This window comes from Triticum aestivum, chromosome 2A (genome assembly GCF_018294505.1).
Source record: "Triticum aestivum cultivar Chinese Spring chromosome 2A, IWGSC CS RefSeq v2.1, whole genome shotgun sequence".
NCBI lineage: Eukaryota > Viridiplantae > Streptophyta > Magnoliopsida > Poales > Poaceae > Triticum > Triticum aestivum.
Genome location: NC_057797.1, coordinates 473,563,350 through 473,584,522, shown reverse-complemented (window position 1 = coordinate 473,584,522; position 21,173 = coordinate 473,563,350).

The following is a 21,173-nucleotide window of genomic DNA, read 5'->3' as shown; positions in this document are numbered from 1 at the left end:
ATCAAGTGGTGGCATTCGTACCGCGCGTACATAACTACGCACTCAAAATCCCATGGGCGTCGACGGAGGCATAGCTAGCTTGTGGTCCATAGTGCGGCTCAACTGACATCGGATACACAAATACTTTCACTTTTATTTGTCTCCTTTTCAGGTCTCAATCCCATAGGCCCCATCGGGGGGTATGGCCATCGATCCTCTTGAAGGGTAAAACACACCAAGATGGCGAGAAACGCAGACATATGGGGAACTTTTTAGGTGATTCCATTAATGATAACTCCACCTGTTTTTCAGGACCCACATGCAGCTCTCCCTTGGTTTCGGCATGTTAAATATCCTATTGCTTATTGCACTACATGTATCAAGTATCAATGCGCTTTGACATGCTAATTAAATTACAATGAGAACAGTTTGTAGCTAGATCTTTAGGACCCCAACTTTTTACCTTTGTACCTTCTCTGTTTTCTTTCTCTTTTTTCAGCTCCCCTGTGGATAACCCTATCAGGTAGCACCCGTACACTTTGGTACGTTTCATGTTTGACAGGGGCTGCACAGCACCCCACACTATGGCAACAAAAGTCCGAACATTTTTTTATAAGTATAGTTCGGCACCCCGAATTTAGCATTATATGCATTGGCTTCGAATCATGTCTTTGGTCAATAGTTGGGTTGCCCGGATCCTGTGCTTGCTACCTTACGTTCCACTATATCGGCTAAGGTAGTAAATGGAGAACTACTGCGGTTGTGCCTTGGTTTATCCAAAGGAGCACCTCAGTAGAGAAAGCCGAAAACTGACTGTCATGATGCGGCGAGAGCCGGTCAACTGTTCGGAGGTTGCAAATCATTGGAGATTTCTTCTGCATTACGCGAAGGATTGGTAATTCCCGATCAAACACTTATAGTACTATAGTTCAGATACTAGGGGCTGCGCCCATGTTTTTATTGTCGCACTCCTATGGCTAAGTGAGGGCGTTACAGCCGCATAGTCTGGTTGCCTAGTTCGTTGCGCTAAACAACTCCTTCAAGGACCATCTAATTGGATCAAGATTGTTTAGATTCCATCCCAAACACCCCCGTACTACCTACGTGGGGGCAGAAGCCGACGACTGGTTAACCCTCAGATTTCATACAATACGGCCGCACAGGAAGTAAAAAATTAAAAACATAACAAGCATTATATTGCATAAACACTTTGTTTTACAAAGTAGTCGGAGCTTGAGTACATTCATTCAAAGATAATGTCTTTTGCACAATGATCCGCAACAATGCGAGATCCCTCTAGGACACCATCAAAATATAACTCAGGTCAGCCGTGCTCCTTGCCCTCAGGTGCCCCCTCGGTCATTAGCTTCTTGGCATCCATCTTCGCCCAATGCGTCTTGACGCGGGGAAAGGCCATCCGTGCACCTTCGATACAGACCGACCGTTTTATCACCTCAAGACGTGGGCAGGCATCAACAAGCCACTTCACAAGTCCGAAGTAGCTGCTGGGCATCGGCGTGGCAGGCCATAGTAGGACTATTAGCTCATTCATGGCTAGCTCGGCCTCCTTATGCAGCTCGACCAGCTGTTTCAGCTGGTCGCTGAAGGACAACAGATGTTCTGGTCCAAGATATTGAGACCAGAACAGATTCTCCATAGAACTCCCTTCTTCAGCTCGATAGAACTCGACAACATCTGATATGCTACGCGACAAATCTGTAAACGCCCCTGGAGAGCTCCAAATTTGGGTAAGTAAAAGAAACGCTTCCTTCACAAATTTGCTTTGCATAATGAAAGCCTTACCCACCGCGATCTTCTTGGCCGCTTGGATTTCCTGAAGGGCACTCTAGGCCTCGGCTCGTGCCTCTTGTGCGCTTCAGCGGGCGTTCGCAAGTTCGGACGCTTGCTCTTATAATCACACTCCAGGGACTCGTACTTCTTGACAGCATCCTGGAGCTCTTGCTGGACCTCGCCGACCTAGGCCTCGTGCTTCTCGTGCACAGCCCGCACCTTGGCCGCTTTCTCCTTGGCCTCGGCTAATGCCTTCTTGAGGGCTGCCACCTCGGTCATGGCCCCTAATAAAATTCATGACACTTTAGTCAGCTCGAAAACTTTCATGCTTCCCCAATTCATGAACAGGTCACTTCATACCTTGGCTGTCCTCCAGCTACTTCTTCATGAGGCCGAGCTCCTCTTCGGCCCGCTCCAGGCTCTGCTTTAGATCGGAGACCTCCGCAGTATGAGCGGTAGCAGCCAGTAGAGATGCCTGCTTATTCACATAGACATCTTATGTTAGACTCCTACGAAAATTGTTTGATCCTCTGTTCGGTTTTTCATTCCGAACACCGAATAGAGCATCAGGGGCTACTGTCTATGCTGTGATATTCTTTTTACAATTATTATTACCTCAAAGCATATTAGAAGGCTAGCGCAGGCTTCAGTTAGTCCACTTTTGGCAGACTGAACCTTTTTGATCACCATACCCATAAGGGCACGGTGTTCATCTACAATGGAAGCGCCTTGCGGCGCTTCCAGTAGATTATCCAGTGCCTCTGGTTGGACAGAGGTCACCGGCGGAACAGGCACACCTCCTCCTTTCAGGGAAGGCCATTCGCTAGACTCCAGAGCCGTGCAGGTCTCCGGGATGGTATCCGACTGAGGGCCGAATAGAACTCGGCCCCCATCATCAGTCCCCATGGGGGCTTTTTCCCCCATGTGTCCGGCGGCCGAAGAGTCAGCCTTGGATGCCGCCGTGACGATCTCCGGAACCTCCTCCTGATCGGGGAAGGTCCTTTGGTACACCACCTCGTCAACAACCTTGGCTGAGGGAGAGTGAGCGGGCGACAGTGACATGCTGGCCATCTCCTTTGAATATAGCGAACCTCCTTTGGAGGATCGCGGGGAGCTGTCGAGGGCCAGACTGCAACAACAAAGTTTAAACATATTAATATTGCAAACTGGGGAAGGCCGGGCACTGAGATGTGCACTAGGTTTGTGGTACTTACGAGGCGGCCCGAGGTTTGGTCCAGGGCATTCGCTCCGGACTGCTTTCGACATCCCATGCGGAGTTATCCGCAAGGGAGCCATTCTCCCTCTTGGGCGCCTTCGTCTCCAGATTTGTGGAGGCCCCCCTCTTTTTCCTTCCCTCCTCGAGAGGGGAGTCGCTTTCTTCCTCCTCCTCTTCGTCGTCTACGGCGACCGAAGAGAGCATCCCGTCTTCAGACGTCACGTCCGAAGCGCCTTTTTGGAGAAGTCCACTCCGTACCCCCTTGGCCATTTTCTTGGCCTTCTTCTCCCACACATCATAAGGCGCCGGGAATAGCATTTTCATTAGGAGCAGGGTCTCTGGGTCTTCGGGCAGCGGGGCCGGACAGTTAATCTGCCTAGCTATATCGATTTAGGCCTAAAAATGGGTAGGAAGGCTTAGACTCCTTCTCAGAACATGTCAGTGAAGGCTATACCTTGAAAACATGAAAGAACTTACCGAATTAGCCTGACATTTTTAGTTGAGCCCGCGATCCTAGGTCATGGACGGTGGTGTCTCGCTGGCCTTGAAAAGCACTTTCCAGATGTCTTCGTGCATCGTGCCGAAGAGCTCTAGCAGCGTCTGGTGCTTGGCCGGATCGAATTCCCACAAATAGCAAGTTCGGCGTTGGCACAGAAGGATCCGGCGAATAAGCATAACCTGACCATGTTGACGAGTTTTATTCTCTTGGTTATCATGTTCTAGATGCACGTATGGAGCCCAGTTAGCTCGCTCGACGAGCCCCAGGTTAGGCCCTTCTCTTGCTAGGAGGTGAGCCGCATCCCAGCTCCAGATCGGAATTCGGGGGCCGTTGTCTAGTTGGTGTCACGTGGCTCGGTGATGTAGAACCACCCCGACTGCCACCCCTTCACCATCTCTACAAAGGAGCCTTCGGGCCATGTGACGTTGGGCATCTTGCCCACCATGGCACCTCCGCACTCTGCTTGTTGGCCTCTCACTACCTTTGGCTTTACATTGAAGGTCTTCAGCCATAAGCCGAATTGAGGTGGGATATGGAGAAAGGCGTCGCAAACGATTATGAATGCCGAGACGTTGAGGATAAAGTTGGGGGCTAGATCATGAAAATCCAGCCCGTAGCAAAACATCAGTCCATGGATAACGGGTGGAGAGGGAATCCCAGCCCACGGACGAAATGTGTGAGGAACACAACCCTCTCATCGGGTTCTGGGGTAGGGACGATCTGTCCCTCTGCTGGGAGATGGTGAACAATTTCTTTGGCTAGGTATGCGACCTCTCAGAGTTCCTTGATGTCTTTCTTCTTAACAGAGGAAGCCATCCACTTGCCACCAGCTCCGGATCCGGACATGGTTTAGTACTTGCTCAAGATAGAGAAAATGAGAACTTGGGTGCTGGAGCTCAAGAGTGGAAGGGTAGAGGAAGAGAGAAGGCGTGGGAGAAGAAAGGGGAATCTTATCTCCTTATAAGGGCAGCAAATGTCGAATGCCTCCCCACTCGCCTTAAAATTCGCCTACTCCCGGGGGCTGTGTAAACGGCACGGTTGGGTTACCCATGCCCGTATTGATGAGAATCCCATAATAAGGAGACACGATCCCTGCTTTGACAGGACGTGCCAATGACAACCGCGTCTCAAAACGTGGAGCGGCAGGCAAAAAACAGTTAGAAATTATGACCGAGTGGACGTGATGTCATGTTGTAAAAGTTGTCAGTGGATTGGACTCGTGTATTATTATATTCTCTCCACGGTTGTGTGTGGTGTGTGTTACAGGTCCGGACATGATCAATTCGCCCGAAGACAATTTTGGAGTTCGGAAGGAGGAACCCGCCTTGCAATGCTGAAGACAGCACTACGCGCCAGATACCTTGTCATTGAAGCCAGGTTCAGGGGCTACTGAGGGAGTCCTGGATTAAGGGGTCCTCGGGCGTCAGGCCTATTAGCCATGGGCCGGACTAATGGGCTGTGAAGATATGAAGACCGAAGACTGCACCCGTGTCCGGATGGGACTCTGCTTGGCGTGGAAGGCAAGATTGGCGACCAAATATGTAGATTCTTTTCTTTGTAACCGACCTTATGTAACCCTAGATCCTCCCAGTGTCTATATAAACCAGAGGACTTAGTCCGGATAGGGGATATACTCAATACCGTAGTCATACAGGCTAGACTACTAGGGTTTAGCCATTACGATCTTGTGGTAGATCAACTCTTCTAATACTCATATTCATCAAGATCAATCAAGCAGGAAGAAGGGTATTACCTCCATAGAGAGGGCCCGAACCTGGGTAAACATCGTGTCCCTTGTCTCGGGACCCCCTACCCGAGATGCGCCGGTTTTGACACCGACAGCGGGGCCACCTCGGGGAAACTTGAGGGCTGGTTTTACTTGTAGGATGTCTCATCCGGTGTGCCCTGAGAACGAGATATGTGCAGCTCCTATCGGGATTTGTCGGCACATTCGGGTGGTCTTGCTGGTCTTGTTTTAGCATTGTCGAAATGTCTTGTAACCGGGAGTCCGAGTCTGAGTGGTTGTTCCGGGAGAAGGAATATCCTTATTTGATCGTGAGAGCTTCTGATGGGCTAAGTTGGGACACCCCTGTAGGGTATAAACTTTCGGGAGCCGTGCCCACAGTTATGTGGCAGATGGGAATTTATTAATATCCGGTTGTAGAGAACTTGACACTTGACTTAATTAAAATGAACCAACCACGTGTGTCGCCGTGATTGTCTCTTTTCGGCGGAGTCTGGGAAGTGAACACAGTATTGTGTTATTCTTGAACATAAGTAGTTTCAGGATCACTTCTTGATCACTTCTAGCTTCACGAACATTGCGTAGCTTCTCATCTTACTCTCATTTGCATATGTTAGCCACCATATTTGCTTAGCGCTCGATGCAACTACACCTCATAACCTTATCCTAGCCATAAGCTTAAATAGTCTTGGTCTCGCAGGTGTGAGATTGCTGAGTCCTCGTGACTCACAGATACTTCCAAACAGTTTCAGGTGCGGATGATACCAGTGCAAGTGACGCAACCAAGCTCAAGTGGCAGCTCGACGAAGATGTTGGTCGTTGTTATGTGTTTCCGGATGATCAGTAGTTGTCAGGACCCCGACTCAATGCCACATCGATCTAGCATGTAACACCTCATATCACTTTGCGGCCTCACGCACGGTATTCCCACGGGTGTCGCCTTACCTTTACCTGGGACCGTTTGCGCCTGTTGGCACACGTATATGACAGTGTCGCTAGCATCCATATGATAAGGAGCCCGGGCTGACATGGCTAGTCGTAAACCCAAAGTGGCACAAACTTACAGGGACAGGCATCCGTGACCCAGCATCGAACGTGTCGGTCATCAGCGAGTGAATCCAGGCTGTAGCACTGGGCTAGCAGGACTCCGGTGAACCGGGCTATAGCGGGCTAACAGGACTCCGGTATTCATCGCGTGACATTTCCCCGAAGGGACAGACACGGGAACGAAGAAGGACACATGCCGACCAGCCTAAGTGTTTCGGAGCAGTAGCAAGCTACCATGGCTCGGTGGAAACACTAGGAGACATTTCCCGGTAAGAGAGGCTACTAAAGATAAACAACTAGATAGTCAGATCCCACACATACCAAGCATTTCAATAACATACACACAATATGCTCGATATGTGCAATACAACATGGCATCACAAAATGACTCTACGACTCAAGTAGTTATTCAATAGGCTCCGAGGAGCGAGATATTACAAACAGGGGTCTCATGACCCAACATTCAGAGCATACAAATCAAAACACAAGCGGAAGCTATCATGTCTGAGTATAGACATCTATAAATGAAAAAGGCTGAGAAGCCTGACTATCTACCAGATCCTGCCGAGGGCACAAGATCGTAGCTGAGGTAACAAGCTAAACGTCGAAGTCCACGCGGAACTACTAGCGAGACCGAAGTCTCTCTGCAAAAACATAAATTAAGCAACGTGAGTACAAATGTACCCAGCAAGACTTACATCAGAACTAACTACATATGCATCATTATCAACAAAGGGGATGGTGGGGTTTAACTGCAGCAAGCCAGCTTTGACTCGGTGGCTATCCTGAACTACGACTACAAGTAACTCTTTTGAGGTGGCGCACACGAGTCCACATATTCACCATATCAATACACCACTATGGATCTGCTCCCGTCTCCCTGCGAGAACGCCAACCATAGCACTCACGCTTATCTTGCGTATTTTAGAGTATCCACTTTCACTTGTCTATGAACTGATATAAGCAACCCAGAAGTCCTTTACCACGGACACGGCTATTCGAATAGATGATGTTAACCCTGCAGGGGTGTACTTCTTCATACATGTTTCCACCACTTAGCGTCTGCACACGACATGTGCTCGGCAGACTTCAAGTGAAAGCCGACGTGGGTGTAGACCACGACCTACCTAAACACTCAAGTCTCTAGTCCAGGTTTATCGCCTATTCGGGTTCCATCCATGAGGAGATCCGGCCGGAGTTTCGCTCACAGCCCCAAACGATGTGAACAGGGTTCCCGAGATACCAAACGGGCATCCGGTACACCGTGCCACGTACCTACCGCATCACAGCCCACCCCTACGGTCAGCGCTGTCCACGGCCTCCAGTAAGCTACAAACACCAGAAACTACTTGCAACTCCTGGACAGAGTACTAGGGTGAATAAGAAGTCGAGCGGGGTCATATTTCAGGGCCCAATGTATGGTAGTAGCTGAATCATGGATCACAAACACAGAACTCAGTTCCTGAGGACGGCTTCGATGAGACAACCCACCATGTACTCCTACATGGCCTCTCACCGACACCTTTTATCAAATCGTGTTCACACACTTAGCTCACACACAGTAGGACATGTTCACACGCCTCTGATTCATCCCCGATGAATCAGACCTGACTCAACTCTAAGCAGTAGCAGGCATGACAAACAAGCAAGAATGAGTAGGCACAATAGGGCTCAAACAACTCCTACTCATGCTAGTGGGTTTCATCTATTTACTGTGGCAATGACAGGTCATGCAAAGGATAAAGGGGTTCAGCTACCGCAGCAAGTAACAGATGAATCATTGTTGTCCTAATGCAGTAAAAGAGAGCAGGAGCGAGAGAGTGGGATTGTATCGGAATGAACAAGGGGGTTTTGCTTGCCTGGCACTTCTGAAGATAACATTGAGTCTTCATCAGTGTCAACGATCACATCGCCGGTACACGTCCATCGAGAGGGGACAATTACCGACAAACAAGGAAGAACACAATCAATGCAATGCGACAATATGATGCATGAATGTGACATGGCAATATGATGTGATTTGAGCTAATGCAACTAGCAACAGATTAAATGAAGTTGGTTTGAATACAAGATTCAAATTCAAACTCCATATGTGATTATTCAAATGCCATTTAATTGATTTGTGCTAAACAGCAGCTAGAAGTTGTTCTAACATGCATGAAAATGGTACAGATGGATTCCTTGAATTTTTCTGATAGTTTTTCATATATAAATTATTTAATTTGGAGTTACGGTTAATTTTCTATGATTTATTGAAGTTTATACAATTTTCTGAAATTTCCTGAATAATAATAAATCCAGAAAATACTTATTGCGTTAGCATTGCGTCACTATGACGTCAGCAGGTCAACAGACGCTGCTGCTGGTCAAACCTGACCAGTGGGGTCCACTGGTCAGTGACTGGGGCTGGTTAGTGCCGCTGACGGGTGGGCCCAGTCAACGGCCACGTCAGCACGGTCAAACTGACGCGTGGGGCCACTGCAATTAGACTAAACTAAACAGAAAAATATACTAATCCTAATTAGGCGCAGGGGCCCACATGGCAGTGGCTCATAGGGTGATTAGCCCCTAACTAAGTGGCCACATCGGCCCGCCGGAGTTTGGCCGGCGGTGACCACAGAGCACGGCGGGGGCACGCCGGACTTGCGCTAGGGGCATCGGATTCGCACGCTGAGGGCACCGGGGCGTAGCCCGGGCTCTCCCGCATCTGATGGGGTAGGTGGGAGGCTGCGGGGACGCCGGGGCTCGTCGGAACGGAGCTCGCGGCGGCGCCGGAGTTCGGGTGGTAACGGGTTAGCTGCTGCGACATGCAAACGAGAGGGGGCTTGCGCTAGGAATGCTCTAAGGAACACTGCGAACGCGTTAGGCTCGCCGGGGTGACCAAATGGTCACCGGAGCTATGTCGACGACGAGCTCGGGCGGCGGCGTGCTATGGGCATCTATGAAATGGCGGCTACGGCGAGCGGCAAGCCACGGGGTTAGGGGCAAAACGTACAGGAGCTCACGGTGGTTCGGATGAGGTAGATGACGAGCTCGGGGAGGCGGAGACGACGGCGAATCGGCGGTGAAGATCCTCGGCGGCCGGCGATGGGGAAGACAGCATGGGCGGCGATGCAGGGCTACCGGAGGGCCGTGGATCGGTGGGGAGGAAGAGGGGGTCGAGGCGGAGCCTTTGAGCGCATCGGCGAGGCTAGGGGGTGGCGGTGGCCATGAGGGAGCTCGTCGGTGGCGGCGGCTCCGTTCGGGCGAGTGAGAGAGAGAGGAAGCAGAGGAGGGGGGGGAGAGTTCTGGAGAGTGAGGGAGTTCCAGGGGGGTGGCGTGGCACGCATGGAGGCGTCCGGGGTGTCGAGGTGGAGCGGCAAGCAGGAGGTGGCCGGGGCGTGCGCCGGCGTGCGTCGGCCACGCGCCTGTGCCTACTGGCGCGAGGAGGAAGGCGACAGGGGGAGAGTGGAGATGGGCTGGGCCGTGCTGGGCCAGGTAAGTGGGCGCCAGGTAAGTTAGGTAGGTGGCCTGGTGGCCTTCTCCCCCTTTCTTTTATTTCCTCTTTTCTATTTCTATTTTCTGTAGTTTGTTTTGATTTAGTTTTAGACACTAAATCATTTTTTATAAATCCTGAGAATAATTGTGGACATTAACTGAATTATTACAGAGGTCCTCAACTATTTTCAGAATTGTTGGAGCATTTAAAAATATTAACAGTATTTAAATGCCCCAATCCAAATACAATATGGTTTAATCAAAAATCCAAAAATGTCTTGGAAAAATATCCATCATCTCTGGATATGGTTTTCACCCTTTTCCAGTAATCATGAACATTTTTGCAAACCAATTTGGGTTCTTTGAAAATATTTTGAAGTTGAACCTATTTGCAATGCTTTGGTGCTAGGGCTTGGTCATCCCCATTTCAAATTTCATAAAATTTAAACATGTTGCATGGATGCTAAAGCAAAAACAAACAAGGGCTGATCTGGGGCTATGACAGCTCACCCCCACTAAACAAAAATCTCGTCCCGAGATTCAAGCATAGGGTAAGGTGAAGGGGGAACGCAAACTAGTACAATCTTCACGATCCAGTTGCACTTCAAATGGACATTGATTCGTCCACCATCATTGTCTCGAAGTCTTGCTCTGAGAACTCCAGCTATCATGACAACGAGAGGAAGGAAAGACCCTAAAAGAATCATTCTTCTCGAAGGTCGAACAACTCAGGATCAACTCACGAAAGGAAACATAGCAACATCTCCCGAGCTGAGACACGAAGCACACATCCATAGGAATGGAGTGAAGCAGATGATGAAGGTTCACTAGGTAGACAACAATTTCACGCTTAAGAAGGTGGTAATCGGTTGTCAGCGCATCGAGGAGTTGAGTTTCCATGATACCATAACGATGCACCTTAGGGAAGGTGACTCGTAGAAATATCCCCTTAAGTGGCAAAAAGAATTACCTTTGATTCAAAGATCATTGAAACTCTTTAAACCAGCCTAAGGCAATTCTCGAGCGATCGTTTGGAGGGGGGTCGGTAGAATGGCATACTCGGACTTGGATGATGTGGATTACCTTGTTGAAGACAACACAATGGATGATTTTTGCTTATCACCGGAAATGGAAGAGACCCATGGTAGAATGGCACATTGGCGGTGCAAGCTGGGAACAAAATGCAAATGCTGGGAATGATTCTGGTAGCTGGGGAAGAACCCAACAATAGAGAGTGGATTCACTGTTTGAAAAGGTCATAGCATTGCCGAGGAAACTGAGAGGAATCCGAGTTAGTGCCGATGATAACACGTAGCGCTTGTGCGTGCTCTCAAGAACTTGAGCATTTCCACAATCATCAAGGTTTTACCAACATCCGTGTCAAGGATCCTGGCAACACAACTTGCTACCATGATGAATGATGATGGATGATGCAGATGCAAAGGAAGATAACACTTTCTCAGATTTCACCCTAGCAATGCCAAGGAAAGAAAATCTGGATGATCGACCGAGAGACATTTAGCACTCCGCTTCTAATGTTCTCCTTGATGTGCTAGTGTATCCCATTCATAGATATGGTTTGATAACTAGAACATCAAGTAAAAGGTCGGACTTCGGGAGCAATAGAATCCATAAGGAACAGTTACGGAGGTAAATCCTACGAAATCCTTATGGGGAGGTGGCCAACTTCTTCAATCAAGATACTACAATAATAGGTCTTTCGGCTGGGTGGTGCTGGCCACGACATCCACTTTACCAGTTATCGAGGAACCAATATTATAGTTCTTGGGGAAATGTTCCAACCATCATATCTGCCTGAAATTCAGATCTGGTTGGTGTCAGGATATTCCAGACTCATCGAGTCTAGGAAGAAAAATGAAAGTTTGCAACACAAATCGACGAGATGACGTTGCGGGATTCTCGGGAGATGAACTACGATAGCAAGCTCCAAAACATGAGCTGGTTCTGCTACAAACATGTGAACACGTTGTCCCAGACAAGCATGCCCACATGGTAGTCTTACAATAAAACACTACCGAGTTCTGGTTGGGAACCATCAGCGAGGATATCGAAGTTCTTTCATAAGTCCGGATTAGCTCTTATGAAGATACTCCTTCTCCTTGAACAAATCAGTCAGTGGCTTGGTGTGCTAGGATACACATATGGAATGAAGGTTGCAAGTCTCCAGACCACAGAATACTTCGCACGTGTGCATGACTGACTTGCGATGATTCTAGAGGAAGCAACATTGACTTTCTCGAGTCCACGACGGCAACTTGCATCAAATGCACATGAACTAGAGGAAGTCACTTCTTACATCCGAACATATGCTTCATGAGCTAGCATGAACAAATGCTTTCAAAAGTTTCCAACACTAGCTTAATGTTCAGCAAAATTATGGAGAAGACAAGGATGTTGTCAATGGGCACAACAACAATTCATCTAGGTTTCCTTTTAAAAGGAATTCCATAGTTAAGTGAACAAGTGATAGCATTGGTCAGACCCAAAAGATATAATGGTGTATGCTCGAGGGATCAACCACGAGTAAGACAACATTACGAATATCGTTGGTTCTGGTCTGATTGGATGATAGCCCATACTCCAATCAAAGGTTGGATAAAAATGATAGGTCCATTAACTGATCACGAGGTTCAGTCGATGAAAATATCAACTTTCTTCAACACATACAAGACATCCCTTATAATGAACTATATCGGACAAGCTTCTATCTTCCAACTCTCCAAGTTGATGCATAGCTTAACCAACTAGCTCAGGGGTATCCAACACGGATTCTTGGAGAAAGGGTGGTTTACAGGATAAACCAACTTGATCACGAGCTCAACATAACAGTCAGGTGACAACCTGGTGATACTTTCGAGAAGATATCCGGAAAATCACGAACCACCGATATGTTACTAAGATCGAGGACAATCCTGCTTTTCAGGGCAAGACGATATGATCAATAGGGCAAGGATTTGAAATAATCCTAACTCATCGATCGAGGAGTGAACCAGGAGAATGGACTAGGTAGCACGATCAATCTTAGAATGATGATTCACTAACCAACATGCTAAGAATGAAATTATTGTCCTTTAACTACCAAACAACGGAGTTGCTAGCAGTATTGATTTCACACATCACGACTCACTTGTCGACATTCCGGTTGCATCAACACGAAGACCGAGGAATGAGTAATGATGGTGAGAAGTATCACTGTGTCAAGAGTTCATAGGATGGTGTGCAATTCCCATGACATTCTTGATATAAAGATGGTAATACTCCAAGGTAGAACAGAGCAAAAGCTGGATTGGCATTTTGATCTGCGGAGTACAATTGTTTTGACCCAATCCTAGATATGGATGAGGTACTGGAGTTTGTTTCTTCTAGTCATTCCGGAATAGAATGGCTTGACGGACCACAAGAGTAATAGGTATCGATGAACGATTGCACGCATACTCTTGACTATCAATTGATAAACGAGGGTCAGAAGACAACTAAAGAGGGACAACTAAAAGGAACATATAACTTTCTGAGTTGTGGATGCATAGATTAGTATGTCGAACCAAGTTCAACATAATTCTTCCGGATAACCCATGCAGAAAGGTTGAGCTGGCAGAGTCACAATATAGCATGGAGAACTCATCGAGAATAATCCTGTTGTGATATTTCAGTTCAACGAGGAACTTCTGCCATAAGTAGTTCATGGTATTTGGAAGAAGAAGATACCACGGACTTCAAGGACTATCACAAAGGTTACTAATATCCTAAAGGCACTAGCAATTACTATCAACATGAAGTAGGTAGAGTGAATCTCGGGTTCAAGAACCCAGGAACAGAATACCTATTACTAAGTAGCATCACGGGATGCTTTCGAGAATGATGGCCAGAATCATCACACTGGGAACACAAATCATGGCTAAATTACTAGATGATCCCCTAAGACACCTAGGGTCATAATAATATCTCCAACATATATGTCAAGGTAACAGAGTACCTCAACTCACTGATTAGTGTGGTTAATCTGGCCCAAAGGAACATTGAAACGGGAGGAAGGAATTTGCAAGTGCATCAGACTGTTTAGAGACCTGAGATGACCCGGACAGCATAACGGCTGTAAATGCTCAAAAAGATTTGAAACATGCTACAAAAATGGTGGCATAGCCACTCAGAGGCACAATATCAAGGTTTGGAGATCAACAGTTAACATACAGAAGTAGTAGGAACTGAACTCAAGCTTAAATCCAACAATCTTATAAGTCTACGGATTAGTAACACGTGATCCTGATAGAAAGAAGAGATAGCCTAGTTCTTAATCCCCGTAGGAAAGATAAGATGACTCAGATCAGAAGGGCATAAAGTATAAGAAGTAAAAAAGAGCCTTACGTTCCATCCCACAATCAATTCCCTTATATAACTAAAGAATTTCTAGACTCAACTTCGACCAGTTTGGCTTGGTAATCCTACAGGCAGTCAGGCTCTGATACCAACGCTGTCAGGACCCCGACTCAATGCCACATCGATCTAGCATGTAACACCTCATATCACTTTGCGGCCTCACGCACGGTATTCCCACGGGTGTCGCCTTACCTTTACCCGGGACCGTTTGCGCCTGTTGGCACACGTATATGACAGTGTCGCTAGCATCCATATGATAAGGAGCCCGGGCTGACATGGCTAGTCGTAAACCCAAAGTGGCACAAACTTACAGGGACAGGCATCCGTGACCCAGCATCGAATGTGTCGGTCATCAGCGAGTGAATCCAGGCTGTAGCACTGGGCTAGCAGGACTCCGGTGAACCGGGCTATAGCGGGCTAACAGGACTCCGGTATTCATCGCGTGACATTTCCCCGAAGGGACAGACACGGGAACGAAGAAGGACACATGTCGGCCAGCCTAAGTGTTTCGGAGCAGTAGCAAGCTACCATGGCTCGGTGGAAACACTAGGAGACATTTCCCGGTAAGAGATGCTACTAAAGATAAACAACTAGATAGTCAGATCCCACACATACCAAGCATTTCAATAACATACACACAATATGCTCGATATGTGCAATACAACATGGCATCACAAAATGACTCTACGACTCAAGTAGTTATTCAATAGGCTCCGAGGAGCGAGATATTACAAACAGGGGTCTCATGACCCAACATTCAGAGCATACAAATCAAAACACAAGCGGAAGCTATCATGTCTGAGTATAGACATCTATAAATGAAAAAGGCTGAGAAGCCTGACTATCTACCAGATCCTGCCGAGGGCACAAGATCGTAGCTGAGGTAACAAGCTAAACGTCGAAGTCCACGCGGAACTACTAGCGAGACCGAAGTCTCTCTGCAAAAACATAAATTAAGCAACGTGAGTACAAATGTACCCAGCAAGACTTACATCAGAACTAACTACATATGCATCATTATCAACAAAGGGGATGGTGGGGTTTAACTGCAGCAAGCCAGCTTTGACTCGGTGGCTATCCTGAACTACGACTACAAGTAACTCTTTTGAGGTGGCGCACACGAGTCCACATATTCACCATATCAATACACCACTATGGATCCGCTCCCGTCTCCCTGCGAGAACGCCAACCATAGCACTCACGCTTATCTTGCGTATTTTAGAGTATCCACTTTCACTTGTCTATGAACTGATATAAGCAACCCAGAAGTCCTTTACCGCGGACACGGCTATTCGAATAGATGATGTTAACCCTGCAGGGGTGTACTTCTTCATACATGTTTCCACCACTTAGCGTCTGCACACGACATGTGCTCGGCAGACTTCAAGTGAAAGCCGACGTGGGTGTAGACCACGACCTACCTAAACACTCAAGTCTCTAGTCCAGGTTTATCGCCTATTCGGGTTCCATCCATGAGGAGATCCGGCCGGAGTTTCGCTCACAGCCCCAAACGATGTGAACAGGGTTCCCGAGATACCAAACGGGCATCCGGTACACCGTGCCACGTACCTACCGCATCACAGCCCACCCCTACGGTCAGCGCTGTCCACGGCCTCCAGTAAGCTACAAACACCAGAAACTACTTGCAACTCCTGGACAGAGGACTAGGGTGAATAAGAAGTCGAGCGGGGTCATATTTCAGGGCCCAATGTATGGTAGTAGCTGAATCATGGATCACAAACACAGAACTCAGTTCCTGAGGACGGCTTCAATGAGACAACCCACCATGTACTCCTACATGGCCTCTCACCGACACCTTTTACCAAATCGTGTTCACACACTTAGCTCACACACAGTAGGACATGTTCACACGCCTCTGATTCATCCCCGATGAATCAGACCTGACTCAACTCTAAGCAGTAGCAGGCATGACAAACAAGCAAGAATGAGTAGGCACAACAGGGCTCAAACAACTCCTACTCATGCTAGTGGGTTTCATCTATTTACTGTGGCAATGACAGGTCATGCAAAGGATAAAGGGGTTCAGCTAACGCAGCAAGTAACAGATGAATCGTTGTTGTCCTAATGCAGTAAAAGAGAGCAGGAGCGAGAGAGTGGGATTGTATCGGAATGAACAAGGGGGTTTTGCTTGCCTGGCACTTCTGAAGATAACATTGAGTCTTCATCAGTGTCAACGATCACATCGCCGGTACACGTCTATCAAGAGGGGACAATTACCGACAAACAAGGAAGAACACAATCAATGCAATGCGACAATATGATGCATGAATGTGACATGGCAATATGATGTGATTTGAGCTAATGCAACTAGCAACAGATTAAATGAAGTTGGTTTGAATACAAGATTCAAATTCAAACTCCATATGTGATTATTCAAATGCCATTTAATTGATTTGTGCTAAACAGCAGCTAGAAGTTGTTCTAACATGCATGAAAATGGTACAGATGGATTCCTTGAATTTTTCTGATAGTTTTTCATATATAAATTATTTAATTTGGAGTTACGGTTAATTTTCTATGATTTATTGAAGTTTATACAATTTTCTGAAATTTCTTGAATAATAATAAATCCAGAAAATACTTATTGCGTTAGCATTGCGTCACTATGACGTCAGCAGGTCAACAGACGCTGCTGCTGGTCAAACCTGACCAGTGGGGTCCACTGGTCAGTGACTGGGGCTGGTTAGTGCCGCTGACGGGTGGGCCCAGTCAACGGCCACGTCAGCACGGTCAAACTGACGCGTGGGGCCACTGCAATTAGACTAAACTAAATAGAAAAATATACTAATCCTAATTAGGCGCAGGGGCCCACATGGCAGTGGCTGATAGGGTGATTAGCCCCTAACTAAGTGGCCACATCGGCCCGCCGGAGTTTGGCTGGCGGTGACCATAGAGCACGGCGGGGGCACGCCGGACTTGCGCTAGGGGCATCGGATTCGCACGCTGAGGGCACCGGGGCGTAGCCCGGGCTCTCCCGCATCTGATGGGGTAGGTGGGAGGCTGCGGGGACGCCGGGGCTCGTCGGAACGGAGCTCGCGGCGGCGCCGGAGTTCGGGTGGTAACGGGTTAGCTGCTGCGGCATGCAAACGAGAGGGGGCTTGCGCTAGGAATGCTCTACGGAATGCTGCGAACGCGTTAGGCTCGCCGGGGTGACCAAATGGTCACCGGAGCTACGTCGATGACGAGCTCGGGCGACGGCGTGCTACGGGCATCTATGAAATGGCGGCTACGGCGAGCGGCAAGCCACGGGGTTAGGGGCAAAACGTACAGGAGCTCACAGTGGTTCGGATGAGGTAGATGACGAGCTCGGGGAGGCGGAGACGACGGCGAATCGGCGGTGAAGATCCTCGGCGGCCGGCGATGGGGAAGACAGCATGGGCGGCGATGCAGGGCTACCGGAGGGCCGTGGATCGGTGGGGAGGAAGAGGGGGTCGAGGCGGAGCCTTTGAGCGCATCGGCGAGGCTAGGGGGTGGAGGTGGCCGCGAGGGAGCTCGTCGGTGGCGGCGGCTCCGTTCGGGCGAGTGAGAGAGAGAGGAAGCAGAGGAGGGGGGGGAGAGTTCTGGAGAGTGAGGGAGTTCCAGGGGGGTGGCGTGGCACGCATGGAGGCGTCCGGGGTGTCGAGGTGGAGCGGCAAGCAGGAGGTGGCCGGGGCGTGCGCCGGCGTGCGTCGGCCACGCGCCTGTGCCTACTGGCGCGAGGAGGAAGGCGACAGGGGGAGAGTGGAGATGGGCTGGGCCGTGCTGGGCCAGGTAAGTGGGCGCCAGGTAAGTTAGGTAGGTGGCCTGGTGGCCTTCTCCCCCTTTCTTTTATTTCCTCTTTTCTATTTCTATTTTCTGTAGTTTGTTTTGATTTAGTTTTAGACACTAAATCATTTTTTATAAATCCTGAGAATAATTGTGGACATTAACTGAATTATTACAGAGGCCCTCAACTATTTTCAGAATTGTTGGAGCATTTAAAAATATTAACAGTATTTAAATGCCCCAATCCAAATACAATATGGTTTAATCAAAAATCCAAAAATGTCTTGGAAAAATATCCATCATCTCTGGATATGGTTTTCACCCTTTTCCAGTAATCATGAACATTTTTGCAAACCAATTTGGGTTCTTTGAAAATATTTTGAAGTTGAACCTATTTGCAATGCTTTGGTGCTAGGGCTTGGTCATCCCCATTTCAAATTTCATAAAATTTAAACATGTTGCATGGATGCTAAAGCAAAAACAAACAAGGGCTGATCTGGGGCTGTGACAGTAGTGCAGCCCAGTAGGGACGATCGGGGATCTAGCATTTCGGGTTGTCTTCCTTTATTTTGGTTCCATGGTCGGACCTTGATTGTACTCTAGATGATGTATGTTTAACTTGTTATTTGTGTGAAGTGGCGATTGTAAGCCAACTCTTTATCCCTTTCTTATTCAGTACATGGGATTGTGCTAAGATTACCCCTCTTGCGACAAAACCACCATGTGGTTATGCATCTAAGTCGTGCCTTGACATGTGGGAGATATAGCCGCATCGTGGGTGTTACAAGTTGGTATTAGAGCCATCCCCGACTTAGGAGCCCCCTGCTTGATCGAATCGCTGACGTTGTTGAGTCTAGACAAAAATGTTTTGAGTCTTAGGAATATATATATATCGGAGAGCAGGATTCTTTTTACTCCTCAGATCCTTTGTCGCTCTAGTGAGGCCTCCTGTCGTAGAAGTTTTGACTTTCCTGTCCTCAAATTTCACGATTTTTTTAGGATCACGTGGGTATCTTGGAATCGTTCTGATATTCTTGTGACGAGAACATTGTTCTTGGTGCCTCCTGACATTTAGGGGTTGTGGAAGTGTCCCGGGGAGTTGAGCTCCGAGGTGTTGTCGTCACAATTTTATCATTGCAGTTATGGAATACCTGAGTTCGCCGACATTGAAAATCTCTTTTATGCATTTGTTGGTGAGATAACCTGCCACCCAGTAATGGGGTGGTAGTTCGGGAGCATTTCCATAACTCGTATAATGGATGCTTTTCGAAGGTTGAGGTACATGATTTCCGGAGTTTTCTTGGTTATGTGTTGACGGATGGATACAATTGGAGCGTAGGGCTTGTTAGTTGTGTGATATATATTGTTCCTCCCTGTATCCCCAACACCAGATTGCATAACTAGAAAGTTTCGGGAGTTAATAGGTGGGAATTCAAGTAGCTCCTAGAATATCTTTCCGACAAATGCATGATATCGGATTGGGTAAATCTCTATCATATGTGTTTGTTCTGGCTTATTTCCTAAGTCAATCCTTTGCTTTGTTTTGTGTTGTGGTATTCAAGTTGCTTCTATGTCAAATGTGGATTCCATACCTTTTCTAAACAGTGTTCATTTCATCTGTCCCAAGCTGTCTTTTCCCCTTGCCCTCCCACCCTTTTCCTTCAAGGAATCAGATGTCTTAATCAAGTATCCATTTTATTCATGTGAAGTCTCTTCATTTTTTTCAATCAATGTTCTTACCCGGTGGTTCTCATGAAGATGCTCTACAGGTTTATCATTCTTTGTTCTCTTTTCTTCTCAAGTGGGTTCTATTCAATATTTGTTAATCATATCCTTTTCCTCGCTCCAAATGCTTTCCCATGCCGGTGCACCCCCGGATCATTCATCTCTCGCTATTCATTTGTTCCGGAGTGCTGAAGATATCTCGAAGATTTGTGTTTCCGCTATGCATTCGTTCAAGCTCTTTCGAGGATGTTATCTCTTTTGAGCCATTTAATTCAACTGGCGCAATCTCTCTTTCAAATCGTTCAACGGTGTATCTTTGAGTGGGCCCTAACCCACAGGTCTTTTCCGAGGATCTTACTTGGCTCTTCTAATTTATACGTAGTGATTCCCAAATTCTTTTCAAAATTTTGATGTATGAATGATTTATCATCAGTCAAATGTCTTTCTCCAAGATCTTTCAAATTCTTTTCATCGTTGATTCAACCTTTCTAATTTTTCATTTCGGAGTGCCTCAACAATTCATGGTGGTGTTTCTCGTCGTCATTCTTGGATTTGAAGACCGAAGAAGATTTTTCTCTCAATCTTGTCTATTCTCTCAAAGATTCATGGTTCTAGCTTTATACCATCCTCTCATAATTGTTTTCGATTGTGAGAATTCTTTTCACCCATCCGGAGCATTTCAAGAGTCCTTTCAGTTTGATTCTCCAGATCCCATCTTCTCAGAATTATTCATTCCAGCTTTCATCTCTCGCTCTACAAATCTTATCGGTGCATCATTCAAGTATTCTCTAATAAGCTCGTGATTTATTCGCTCACATGTATCTAAATCCCCTCAAGTATCTTCATTCGTTTTCCAATTCTTCCCGGTGAATTGTGCTTTTGCCACTTTTATTTTCAATTCTTACGGTGGTTCGTTCAAGATTCCTCTTCCTTTGTTACCGTATCAATTCATTCGTTCTTCCCAAATCCTACAGGTGGTTCGTGGAAGACCTTCCCAAGTTGAGCACTATCTCTCTTCAATCCTTTTTCAACGAGAATAAGTAGTATGGCAAATCCGTTGCTTGCCATCAATTTAAATTGGTGAAGGATGCGCATAACGTAATTCTTATTATTGTTTCATCCAAGTGATCTAGTTTCTTCTTTCCAGAGTTGTTCATCATGTCACATTTCTCGGTTCAAGATGCTTCATCTTTTCTTTTCCGAAGTTCCAAGTTTTCCGCATTCTCTTGTCGCGAAGCTCCATCTAAATCATTGCAAGGCTTCATCTTGTTCTTTTCAACTTCCTTTCGTTTGATCATTCTTTTATTACCGGAGTCCTCACGAAGACTCAACATGGTGGTTCGCCAAGGATTCCTTTCATTCTTCAATTGGTCTTCAAGATTTCTCTCGAAGCTAAGATCAACATCTAGGTAGTATGGATCAGGATGGAAGACAGTATGAAGCCAAACAGTAAACAATCTTCACTTAGTGAAGTCAATCAGATCATACAGGCAAGCAATGACTTCATGAAGACAAACTGTAAAGTAAAGGGAAGT